This window comes from Archocentrus centrarchus, unplaced genomic scaffold, assembly GCF_007364275.1.
Source record: "Archocentrus centrarchus isolate MPI-CPG fArcCen1 unplaced genomic scaffold, fArcCen1 scaffold_30_ctg1, whole genome shotgun sequence".
Classification (NCBI taxonomy): Eukaryota; Metazoa; Chordata; class Actinopteri; order Cichliformes; family Cichlidae; genus Archocentrus; species Archocentrus centrarchus.
In genome coordinates this window covers 2,722,718-2,735,034 of record NW_022060259.1, presented here as the reverse complement: position 1 = coordinate 2,735,034, position 12,317 = coordinate 2,722,718, and the positions used below count along the sequence as shown (strand labels likewise).

At 45.4% G+C, this 12,317-nt stretch overlaps 1 pseudogene; it reads right to left on the bottom strand.

Moving 5' to 3' along the window:
* The window catches only part of LOC115776286 (scavenger receptor cysteine-rich type 1 protein M130-like), a 37,810-nt pseudogene that overhangs the window by 6,526 nt on the left and 18,967 nt on the right, over nt 1-12,317 (bottom strand).

Genomic DNA, 12,317 nt, shown 5'->3' with positions numbered 1-12,317 from the left:
CTCTTTATCCTCTCAAGGAAATTCGAGTGTGCATGGGAGTTTGCCCAACCAGTCTACATGTGCTTTGTGGACTTGGAGAAGGCATTCGACCGTGTCCCTCGGGGTGTCCTTTGGGAGGTCCTGCGGGAGTATGGGGTATCTGGCCCGTTGTTGCGGGCCATTCAGTCTTTGTACAACCGCAGTGAGAGCTTGGTCCGTATAGCCGGTAATAAGTCGGATTCGTTTCCTGTGGGTGTTGGACTCCGTCAGGGCTGCCCTTTGTCACCGATTCTGTTCATAATTTTTATGGACAGAATTTCTAGGTGTAGCCAGGTGGCGGAAGGCTTCTTCCTTGGTGGCCTCAGAGTCTCATCTCTACTTTTTGCGGATGATGCGGTTCTGTTGGCTTCATCAGGGGGTGGCCTCCAGCTCGCAGTGGAACAGTTCGCAGCCGAGTGTGAAGCGGCCGGTATGAGAATCAGCACCTCTAAATCTGAGGCCATGGTCCTCAGCCGGAAAAAGGTGGAGTGCTCTCTCCGGCTCAGGAACGAGTTCCTACCCCATGTGGAGGAGTTAAAATATCTCGGGGTCTTGTTCACGAGTGATGGGAGAAGGGAGCGGGAGATCGACAGGCGGATCGGGGCTGCCTCTGCAGTGATGCGGACGCTGCACCGTTCTGTCGTGGTAAAGAGAGAGCTTAGTGTAAAAGCGAAGCTCTCGATTTACTGGTCGATCTACGTTCCTACCCTCACCTATGGCCATGAGCTTTGGGTAGTGACCGAAAGAATAAGATCGCGAATACAAGCGGCAGAAATGAGTTTCCTTCAAAGGGTGGCTGGCCTCTCCCTTAGAGATAAGGTGAGGAGTGCGGCCATCTGGGAGGGGCTCAGAGTAGAGCCGCTGCTCCTCCACATCGAAAGGAGCCAGTTGAGGTGGCTCGGGCATCTGATTAGGATGCCTCCTGGCCGCCTCTTAGGTGAGGTGTTCCGGGCATGTCCCACCGGGAAGAGGCCCCGTGGTAGACCCAGGACATGCTGGAGGGATTATATCTCTCGGCTGGCCTGGGAACGCCTTGGGGTCCCTCCGGATGAGCTGGAGGAGGTGGCTGGGGAGAGGGAAGCCTGGGCGTCTTTGCTTAGGCTCCTGCCCCCACGAACCAGCCCCGGATAAGCGGAAGAGAATGGATGGATTGAAATGGCTGTAAATGACTTATTGACCTATAATCTGTGAAACATGCATCAAACATGAATCATGAATGATATCAGGTCATTCTGAGTGAGAAACAGCATTTCTATAACGAGGTAGAAACTGCACTCAGTTTTTGGCAAAGTGACTTTTATATATTTGGGGTTTTTTGTATATATGTATACATATGTACATACATACACAAGCACGGGCACCTGGGTGGCTTAGTGGCGAAGCCGGCGACCACATATGTATGCCGCATTGAAGTGCGGGCGGCGCAGGTTCACGTCCCGACCCGTCGCCAGTTTGCTCGAGTGTCTTCCCCTGCATCCTTCCCCCATTTCCCGTCTCTCTCCTCTGCTAGCAAAAGCCGCAGTGGCCCAAAAAAATAAAAAATACATATACAAGCTTACATAAACAAATGCATACATATATTAAAAAAGAAAAACAGAAATAAAATAAAACTGTGCAAGAATACCTGAAAAGAACAAATGTATATGAAGACATGAAGGAGAGCAGACTGCTAGATGTTACTAATGAGGCATGGTTTGAAGTCCAGCTATGTGTGACAGTACTGGATTCCAGACAGAGAAGAACTTGTCTCTGGACCCCCTAAGTTTATACTTAATCTTCTCCAACTGTATAAATTGCATCAAATCGCTCAGCCACAGGGACCATTTAGGTGGGTTTTGGGATTTCCAGTGTAACTACATTCATCTGCATGCAAGCAAAGTTGTGAAAGCAATTATGTTTTTATGCCTTTTCCTCATCGTAGGGTTTCTCCCATCTAAATTCAGCTGTTGGTGCACAAGGTTGAAGACTAACATCAAGTACCTCTGACAGTATTCTAAAAACCCCAGACCAGTAGGACATCAAGGATGGGCATGACCAGGACATATGGGTTAAATTAGCAGGGGTGCTCCAGCATCTGTTACAGGCTGCGTCTGCGTTAATTCAATTCAATTCAAATCAATTCAATTTTATTTATATAGCGCCAAATCACAACAAACAGTCGCCTCAAGGTGCTTTGTATTGTGGGTAAAGACCCTACAATAATATAGAGAAAACCCAACAGTCCAAACGACCCCCTATGAGCAGCACTTGGCGACAGTGGGAAGGAAAAACTCCCTTTTAACAGGAAGAAACCTCCAGCAGAACCAGGCTCAGGGAGGGGGGGTCATCTGCCGCGACCGGTTGGGCTGAGGAGAGAGAAAAGACATGCTGTGGAAGAGAGCCAGAGATTAATATCAATTAATGATTAAATGCAGAGTGGAGTATAAACAAAGTAAATAAGGTGAATGAGAAGAAACAGTGCATTATGGGAACCCCCCAGCAGCCTAGGCCTATAGCAGCATAACTAAGGGATGGTTCAGGGTCACCTGATCCAGCCCTAACTATAAGCTTTATCATAAAGGGAAGTTTTAAGCCTAATCTTAAAAATAAAGAGGGTGTCTGTCTCCTGAATCCAAGCTGGGAGCTGGTTCCACAGAAGAGGGGCCTGAAAGCTGAAGGCTCTGCCTCCCATTCTACTCTTAAGTATCCGAGGAACCACAAGTAAGTCAGCAGTCTGAGAGCGAAGTGCTCTGTTGGGGTGATATGGTACTATGAGGTCTTTGAGATAAGATGGGGCCTGATTATTGAAGACCTTGTATGTGAGGAGAAGAATTTTAAATTCTATTCTAGATTTAACAGGGAGCCAATGAAGAGAAGCCAATATGGGAGAAATCTGCTCTCTCTTTCTAGTCCCTGTCAGTACTCTAGCTGCAGCATTTTGGATCAGCTGAAGGCTTTTCAGGGAGCTTTTAGGACAGCCTGATAATAATGAATTACAATAGCCCAGCCTAGAAGTAATAAATGCATGAATGAGCTTTTCAGCATCACTCTGAGAAAGGATGTTTCTAATTTTAGAAATATTGCGCAAATGCAAAAAAGCAGTCCTACATATTTGTTTAATATGTGCATTGAAGGACAAATCCTGGTCAAAAATGACTCCAAGATTTCTCACAGTGTTACTGGAGGCCAAAGTAATGCCATCCAGAGTAAGTATCTGGTTTGACACCATGTTTCTAAGATTTGTGGGGCCGAGAACAAGAATTTCAGTTTGATCTGAATTTAGAAGCAGGAAATTAGAGGTTATCCAGGCCTTAATGTCTTTAAGACATTCCTGCAGTTTAATTAATTGATGTCTGTCATCTGGCTTCATTGATAGGTAAAGCTGAATATCATCTGCATAACAATGAAAATTGATGCAGTGCTTTCTAATAATACTGCCTAAGGGAAGCATGTATAATGTAAATAGAATTGGTCCTAGCACAGAACCCTGTGGAACTCCATAATTAACCTTATTGTCTGAAGAAGACTCCCCATTTACATGAACAAATTGGAGTCTATTAGATAGATATGATTCAAACCACTGCAGTGCCGTACCTTTAATACCTATAGTATGCTCTTATCGCTGTAATAAAATGTTATGGTCAACAGTATCAAAGCTGCACTGAGGTCCAACAAGACAAGAACAGAGATGAGTCCACTGTCAGAGGCTCTAAGAAGATCATTGGTAACCTTCACTAATGCTGTTTCTGTACTGTGATGAATTCTGAAACCTGACTGAAACTCTTCAAATAAACCGTTCCTCTGCAGATGACCAGTTAGCTGTTTTACAACTACTCTTTCAAGAATCTTTGAGGGAAAAGGAAGGTTGGAGATTGGCCTATAATTAGCTAGGACAGCTGGGCCAAGTGATGGCTTTTTAAGCAGAGGTTTAATTACAGCCACCTTGAAGGTCTGTGGTACATAGCCAACTAATAAAGACTGATTGATCATTTTTAAGATTGAAGCATCAATAATTGGAAAGACTTCTTTGAACAGTCTAGTAGGAATGGGATCTAATAAAAATGTTGCTGGTTTGGAGGAAGTAACTATTGAAGTTAACTCTGAAAGATCAACTGGAGCGAAAGAGTCTAAACAAATACCAGCAGTGCTGAAAGCAGCCGAACATGAATTAAATCTTGGAGATGGTTATGAATAATTTTTTCTCTAATGTCTAAAATTTTTTTTGTAAAGAAATCCATGAAGTCACTACTAGTTAACGTGAAAGGAATACTCGGCTCTACAGAGCTCTGACTCTTTGTCAGCCTGGCTACAGTGCTGAAAACAAACCTGGGGTTGTTCTTATTTTCTTCAATTAATGATGAATAGTAAGATGTCCTAGCTTTACGGAGGGCTTTTTTATAGAGCAACAAACTCTTTTTCCAGGCTAAATGAGCATCTTCTAATTTAGTGAGACACCATTCCCTCTCCAGCTTTCGGGTTATCTGCTTTAAGCTGTGCATTTGTGAATTATACCACGGAGTCAGGCACTTCTGATTTGAAGCTTTCCTTTTCAGAGGAGCCACAGTATCCAAAGTCATACACAGTGAGGATGTAAAACTATTGACGAGATAATCGACCTCACTGGGAGCAGAGTTTAGGTAGCTGCTTTGCACTGTGTTGGCACATGGCACTGAAGAGCTTAACAATGAAGGAATTAGATCCTTAAACTTAGTTACAGCACTTTCAGAAAGACTTCTATTGTAAAAAACTTATTCCCCACTGCTGTGTAATCCATTAAAGTAAATGTAAATATTACTAAGAAATGATCAGACAGGAGGGGGCTTTCAGGGAATACTGTTAAGTCTTCAGTTTCTATGCCATATGTCAGGACAAGATCCAGAGTATGATTAAAGTGGTGGGTGGGCTCCTTTACATTTTGAGAAAAGCCAATTGAATCTAACAATAGATTCTGATGTTAGGGTATGTTTTTGCCAGTCTAGCTTTTGAATAGTTAATACGATGTAGAACCTTGAATTGTATCATGCTTAATTTAGCACAAGAGGAACGGTCATTCACTGTCTGTAGGGCACTGATCCAGATATTCTCCTCCAAGTCCTCCCCCGGTTCCCTTAGCCATTCTGCCCTGATGTTTTCAAGTGTTGGATTTTGGAGAAATGCTATCCAGTCATTTATTCTTGAAATTAGTTTTTTGGGTTGAAAGGCATTCCTAACAAATCATCTAAAGCGGACTCTGAAGGAAAGTTAGGGTCATGGCACTGAAGAAAGTGGCAAATTTGGAAGTACCGGAATAATCTGGACCGGGGAAGTTTAAACTTATGTGATAAGTCATTGAAACTTGCAAAAACACCACTTGAGGGCAAAGATGATTGCTGTGAATAGGACTAATGTGAAGAAAGCTATTAAATCCAAAGTTTGGTCTAAGTTGAAACCATATCTTAAGGGTATTTATGATGACCATGTTGCGAGTAAAATATGATATAGAAAGGAGAAGACTGGAGGTGATGAGGGAGCTAAGAGATGTTGAGGTGCAACATGCGGCTTCAAAGCGGCACCAGTCTGTGTCAGGAGAGTGGAGCCAGTAGATAATTTTTTGAACATTTGCAGCCCAATAATAATGACAAACATTTGGTAGGGCCAGGCCACCTTTTGATTTAGGTCTCTGTAACAGTTCTAGCTGGAAATTGGCAGACAATCATTTTTTGGCAAAACCATCGCACCCCGACCCCCACCCCCACTGCCTCAGCATAAAAATGACAACCACGAAATGAGGGCAAGTCAATCGTGTTTAAGGCCAGCATTTCCTCTACTACATACTGTCTGACCAGCTTCTTCAGCTCTCCCGGCACTTACTGGTTTTGTTGTTTGGGTGCTCCTACATTAGGGGCTCGACACCCAGGGAGTGACAAACAACAGCAACAAAAGGCCCACTGGGGTGAAACCGAACACACGGGAAGCAATAGCGATGGCAGCATTGCGAATCACGCTCTCGCATCACATGTCTCCAGGAAATTTGATTGGTTATGAAATTGGAGACGTATGCATGCGGGGAGGTGACGCAACACAGCACAGTTGAAAAATGTTCAACTTTTGTTGCTGTTGCATGGCACTAAAACCAATCAGCGGGGGTTTCATTGATTGACCAATGAGCAGAGAGTATGCAACATGCTGAAATCTGCAGACATTTTTAACATCACTTTAGCTGTGTTTGACTTTCCTATTTTATATGACACTTCACACAGTGATTATTGATACAAATAAAAAGACAGCCATATGGAAACCTGTTTGCTCCAGGGTGACCTTAAACAGAAGGACTTTTGTGATAATATAGGATGAGCCCAAGGTTGTTTTTTTCTTTTGTAGAGGAGACTTAACAGCAAGATTTCTGTCAGTTCAGTAAAATCTTTGAACTCCTCATTTGTATCGCTTTGTCTGACACGGTCTAATTTCAAAATATCAAAATCGCTCCAATTTCATAACCAATCAAATTTCTTGGAGACAAGTGAGGTAAGAGCGTGATTCCCAATGCTGCCGTTGCTATCGAGTCCCGTGTGTTCGGTTTCACCCCAGTGGCGATGTGGGCCATTGGTCGCTGTCGTTTGTTGCTCCCTGTGTGTCGAGCCACTTATTGTCTTCATGCTGAAAACAGGACTTAATTGTCACATCGGCCAGACGTCACTCCCCGAGATGCAAGGAGAAAGCAAAAACTATATATTTTTACTGAGGAGTATGACAGAAATATTAAGGCAGTGACTTGGATAAGTTATGTTAATCTGATTACTGGACTGCAAATAGTAACAGGTTAGATAACTCATTACCAAAAAAGTAGTCAGATTAGAGGTACGCATTAATGACATCACTGGTATGATGTCATTGTTGATGGACTTACCTGAACAGGTAATTTTTGTGATAGAAAATGAGTCAGTTGATGTTGCACACTCCCTCAGAGTGGATCCATTGTGAAAACAGTCAGCTGCCATTTCCCATACAGATCCCAATGGGTATAAAAACTCATAGCTTTGTTCTGTGGAAACAGCAGAACCACAATCGAGATGTGCACAGACAACCTCTGCTGTCTTCAGTGTCCAATTAGAGCACTTCACACGTCTCCACTCTCCCAGATGTTTCAGCTGCAGTGTTCCTTCACAGCGACTGGTTCCTTCCACCAACCTGATATCATCACTCTCTGAACAGAAAGCAGAGAGTCATCAGTAACAGAATAAAGTGAGTTTGAACCAAATCAAAGCTGCAGCTCCTCTTCTACCTGAGCAGGTGAGTCCAACAGCTTTGCCAGGTGAACAGCTGGATCTAGCTGAGTCTGAGCTTCTACAGTCCAGAAGAGCAGACTCATGGCCTCCACACTGAAACTCTCTGCTCCACACCGGACCCTCCACTTAGAGCGCCCCCTGTAGGACCGAAGGAGGCCCACAGCCAAGCTCCCTACAGACCACCTCTGCATCCTGCTGGTCAAAGTCAGCTTCACACACTGAGGACCAGCTCTGGTTAGACTTCACCTCCAGTCTGCCTGAACACAGACTGGAACCATTCAGCAGCCTGACAGAGTCTGGAGAGATCAGAGAAGATCACACAGAGAGATCAGAGAAGATCACACAGAGATATCAGAGACAGCAGACACACAAGAAGAAGATGGCAGCACATGAAAATGCATTAATTGAAATCTGAGACAAGCTGGTCATTGGTGAGGATGGTATCATCCTGCTGTATGTGGGCGGCCTGGTAGAAATATCAGCAGATTAACTTGTGCAATAAGAGGCCCAGAGTTTAGGGAAGCAGAGCAACAACCCAAAAGATTCCAGTTTCTTTCACCACCAAAGCAAATGGATGGACGACTGAAAAAGACTAAAACAAAAAATATTTCTGTGATTTCTTTTTAGCTCCAGGTTTTTTTTAATGCATCATATTAATTTTCACCCCTTTAACTAACTGAACTTTAACTTTATTTATAAATTTTATTTCATCCATCCATCCATCCATCCATCCATCCATCCATCCATCCATTCTCTTCCACTTATCCAGGGCCGGGTTGCAGCAGCAGGAGCCTAATCAGAAAAGCCCAGGCTTCCCTCTCCCCAGCCACATCCTTCAGAGGGATCCCAAAGCGTTCCCATGCCAGCCAAGAGATATAATCTCCCCACCGTCTTCTGGGTCTACCACGGGGCCTCCTCTTATTGGGACATACCCGGAACACCTCACCCAAATGGCGACCAGGAGGCATCCTAATCAGATGCCTGAGCCTCAACAGGGGCTCTACTCTGAGCCCCTCCCAGATGGCTGCACTCTTCACCTTATCTCTAAGGGAGAGGCCAGCCATCCTCCGAAGGAAACTCATTTCTGCCGCTTGTATTCACGATCTTTTTTCTTTCGGTCACTACCAAAAGCTAGTGACCATAGGTGAGCGTAGGAATATATATCGATCCGTAAATCAACAGCTTCTGTTTTACACTAAGCTCCCTCTTCACCACGACAGACCGGTGCAGCGTCCGCATCACTGCAGAAGTAGGTCCAATCCATCTGTCAATCTCCTGCTCCCTTCTCCTGTCACTCGTGAACAAGACCCCGAGATACTTGAACTCCTCCACTTGGGGCAAGAACTCGTTCCTGAGCCAGAGAGGGAACTCCACCCTTTTCCGGCTGAGGACCGTGGCCTCAGACTTAGAGATGCTGATTCTCATGCTGGCCACTTCACACTCGGCTGCAAACCATTCCACTGCGAACTGGAGGCCACCCCCTGATGAAACCAACAGGACCGCATCATCTGCAAAAAGCAGAGATGAGACTCTGAGGCCACCAAGGAAGAAGCCTTCTGTCACCTGGCTACGCCTAGAAAATTATTTATAAAATTTATTTTATCCATCCATCCATCCATCCATCCATCCATCCATCCACTTCTGCTTATCACGAGGCCAACAGTCTAAGCAGAGATCCTGACCTCCCTCTCCACAGCCACCTCCACCAGCTCAGAGATATAACCCCTCCAGGGTGTCCTGAGTCTGCCTCAGGCCCTCCTCCCGGTAGGACATGCCTGGAACACCTCACCAAAGAGGTGTCCAGGAGGCATCCTGGTCAGATGCCCAAGCCACTTCAACTAGCTCTTTTTGATGTGGAGAAGCAGCGGCTCTACTTTGAGCCCCTCTTGAATGGCTGCACTCTTCATCCTATCTCCAAGGGAGAGGCCAGCCACTCAGGAAGCTCATTTCTTCCACTTGTATTTGTGATCTTATTTGTTTAGTTACTACCCAAAGCTCATGAACATAGGCTTTTATACTCAGCTCTCTCTTCACCATGACATCTGTCAATCTCCCGCTCCCTTCTCCCATCACTCATGAACAAGACCACAAGATACTTGAACTCCTCCACTTGGGGCAGCAACTTATCTCTGAGTCAGAGATGGCACTCCACCCTTTTCCAGCTGAGGAACATGGCCTCAGACTTGGAGGTGCTGATTCTCATGCCAGCCGCTTGACACTCGGCTGCAAACCGTTCCACTGCAAGCTGGAGGCCACCCCCTGATGAAGTCAACAGGACCGCATCATCCTCAAAGAGCAGAGATGAGATTCTGCGGCGGAAGTCTGTCACCACATGACTACATTTAGAAATTCTGCCCATAAAAATTATGAACAGAATCGGTGACAAAGGGCAGCCCTGATGGAGTCCAACACCCACAGGAAACGAATCTGACTTATTACCGGCTATACGGACCAAGCTCTCACTGCGCTTGTACAAAGACTGAACGGCCCGCAACAACGGGCCAGACACCCCATACTCCCGCAGGACCTCCCGAAGGACACCCCGAGGGACAAGGTCGAATGCCTTCTCCAAGTCCACAAAGCACATGTAGACTGGTTGGGCAAACTCCCATGCACACTCGAATATCCTTGAGAGGATAAAGAGCTGGTCCAGCGTTCCGCGACCAGGACGAAAACTGCATTGTTCCTCCTGGATCCGAGGTTCGACTAATGGATGGACCCTCCTTTCCAGCACCCTGGCATAGACCTTACTGGGGATGCTGATGAGTGTGATGCCCCGGTAACACCCGAGTTTTTGCATCGGCCACTGCCTGAGTTGCATTCTGCTTGGCCTGCCGATACCTGTCAGCTGCCTCCAGAATCCCATAGGCTGACCAAGCCTGATAGGACTCCTTCTTCAACTTGATGGCTCCCTTCACCTCCGGTGACCACCATCTGGTTCAGGGGTTACCACCATGACAGGCAGCAACCACCTTGCAGAGCAGCAGGCTCAAGAATGGAGGTGCGGAACATGGTCCATTCAGACTCAATGTCCTCAGCCTCCCTCAGAATGCTGTCAAAGTTCTGCTGGAGGTGGGAGTTGAAGATCTCCCGGACTGGGGCTTTGTCCAGGCATTCCCAGCACACCCTCATAATTCGTTTATGTGCGCCAGGTCTGTCCAGCATCTTCCCCCACCACCTGATCCAACTCACCACCAGGTGGTGATCAGTTGACAGCTCAGCTCCTCTCTTCACCCGAGAGTCCAGAACATACGGGTGCAGATCTAGTGATACAGTCATTTTTAAATTTCAGTTAACTAAAATATTTTTCCACTTCTAGTTTCACATTAGTCTAAGTTTACTATGATACCATTTAGAGTCTATAGAATGTCCTTTAAAGTTTTTGGCCAGATTAACAGAATAATAATTCAAAATAACTTGTTTTTTATCAAGAGAATGTGGGCAGGTTGGAAGATTTTAACGTATCAACCTTCTTCAGTTGAAGGACACTGGAAAACTGGGAAGCCAGTTCTTGTGCCATGAACTTTACTATGACCATGTTGACTGCATATTCTGACATGTAGAAATCTGGGATCAAAACATGTTACTGTGCTTAACAGTTATGTGTACACCAAGCTGCTCCTTATACTAGTGTCAGGTACACAACCTGAAAGGACAAAAGGCTTTTGGACATCACCAAAATACCTGCCACTAATTCTGCAGACAATGGGTGAAACAAATGGCTGATCTGCTCCACCTCAAGGTTGCCAAGCCTCCTTTAGGCTGGCCCCTCAGTGGTCAGAGTGGGATGAAGAGCTTCTTCACAGTGATGGTCCACATAAAACACAAGTTTCAAGACTGGAGAAAGAGAGCCCAGAAACCAAAATCCTAGGATTTATTACTGATGCAATGTTAATAACAGACAGCGATAGATCATGGTACTGCTCTGTCACTTTTATTTTATTTCTAATTCTTTCTAGTTTTCCTTTATTTACTTTCTGAGTAGTTTAATTTAAGATTACTTTTAACTTTTACTTTAGTATTTTTTTTTTCACCTTGTCCAAATTCTGATGATGACATGTTCAATGTCACTGGTGATGAGCTTACCTGAACACTTAAATAGTGTGACGAAAGATGATTCTTTTAATTTTGCACACTCATTCAGACCATATCCACTCTGAATACAGTCACTTGTGATTGCCCAGATATATCTGTTTGACGCCTCGGGCACTTGTTCTGTGGAAACAGCAGAGCCACAACCCAGAAGTGCACAGACAGCATCTGCTGTCTGTGGCTTCCAGTCAATGATTTCCACTCCCGCATCTTTCAGCACCAGTAATCCTTCACAGCGATTATCACCTCCCACCAACCTGACAGGCTCTGAACAGAAAGCAGAGAGTCATCAGTAACAGAATAAAGTGAGTTTGAACCAAATCAAAGCTGCAGCTCCTCTTCTGCCTGAGCAGGTGAGTCCAACAGCTTTGCCAGGTGAGCAGCTGCTTCTAGCTGAGCCTGAGCTTCTACAGTCCAGGAGAGCAGACTCATGGCTTCCACACTGGAACTCTCTGCTCCACACCGGAGCCTCCACTTCTCCATAGAGCGCCCCCTGGAGGACCGAAGGAGGCCCACAGCCAAGCTCCCTACAGACCACCTCTGCATCCTGCTGGTCAAAGTCAGCTTCACACACTGAGGACCAGCTCTGGTTAGACTTCACCTCCAGTCTGCCTGAACACAGACTGGAACCATTCAGCAGCCTGAGAGAGTCTGGAGAGATCAGAGAAGATCACACAGAGAGATCAGAGAAGATCACATAGAGAGATCAGAGAAGATCACACAGAGAGATCAGAGAAGATTACACAGAGAGATCAGAGAAGATCACACAGAGAGATCAGAGAAGATCACACAGAGATCAGAGACAGCAGACACACAAGAAGAAGATGGCAGCAAACAACTATTCACTGATTCACACTCAGTACAACTCCAACATGAGCTCATCATTAACAACACATCTTCTCCTCACCTACAAGGTCTTGACTATCTGTCACGTGACTTAGCTGCCATGTTTATCCAGAACTG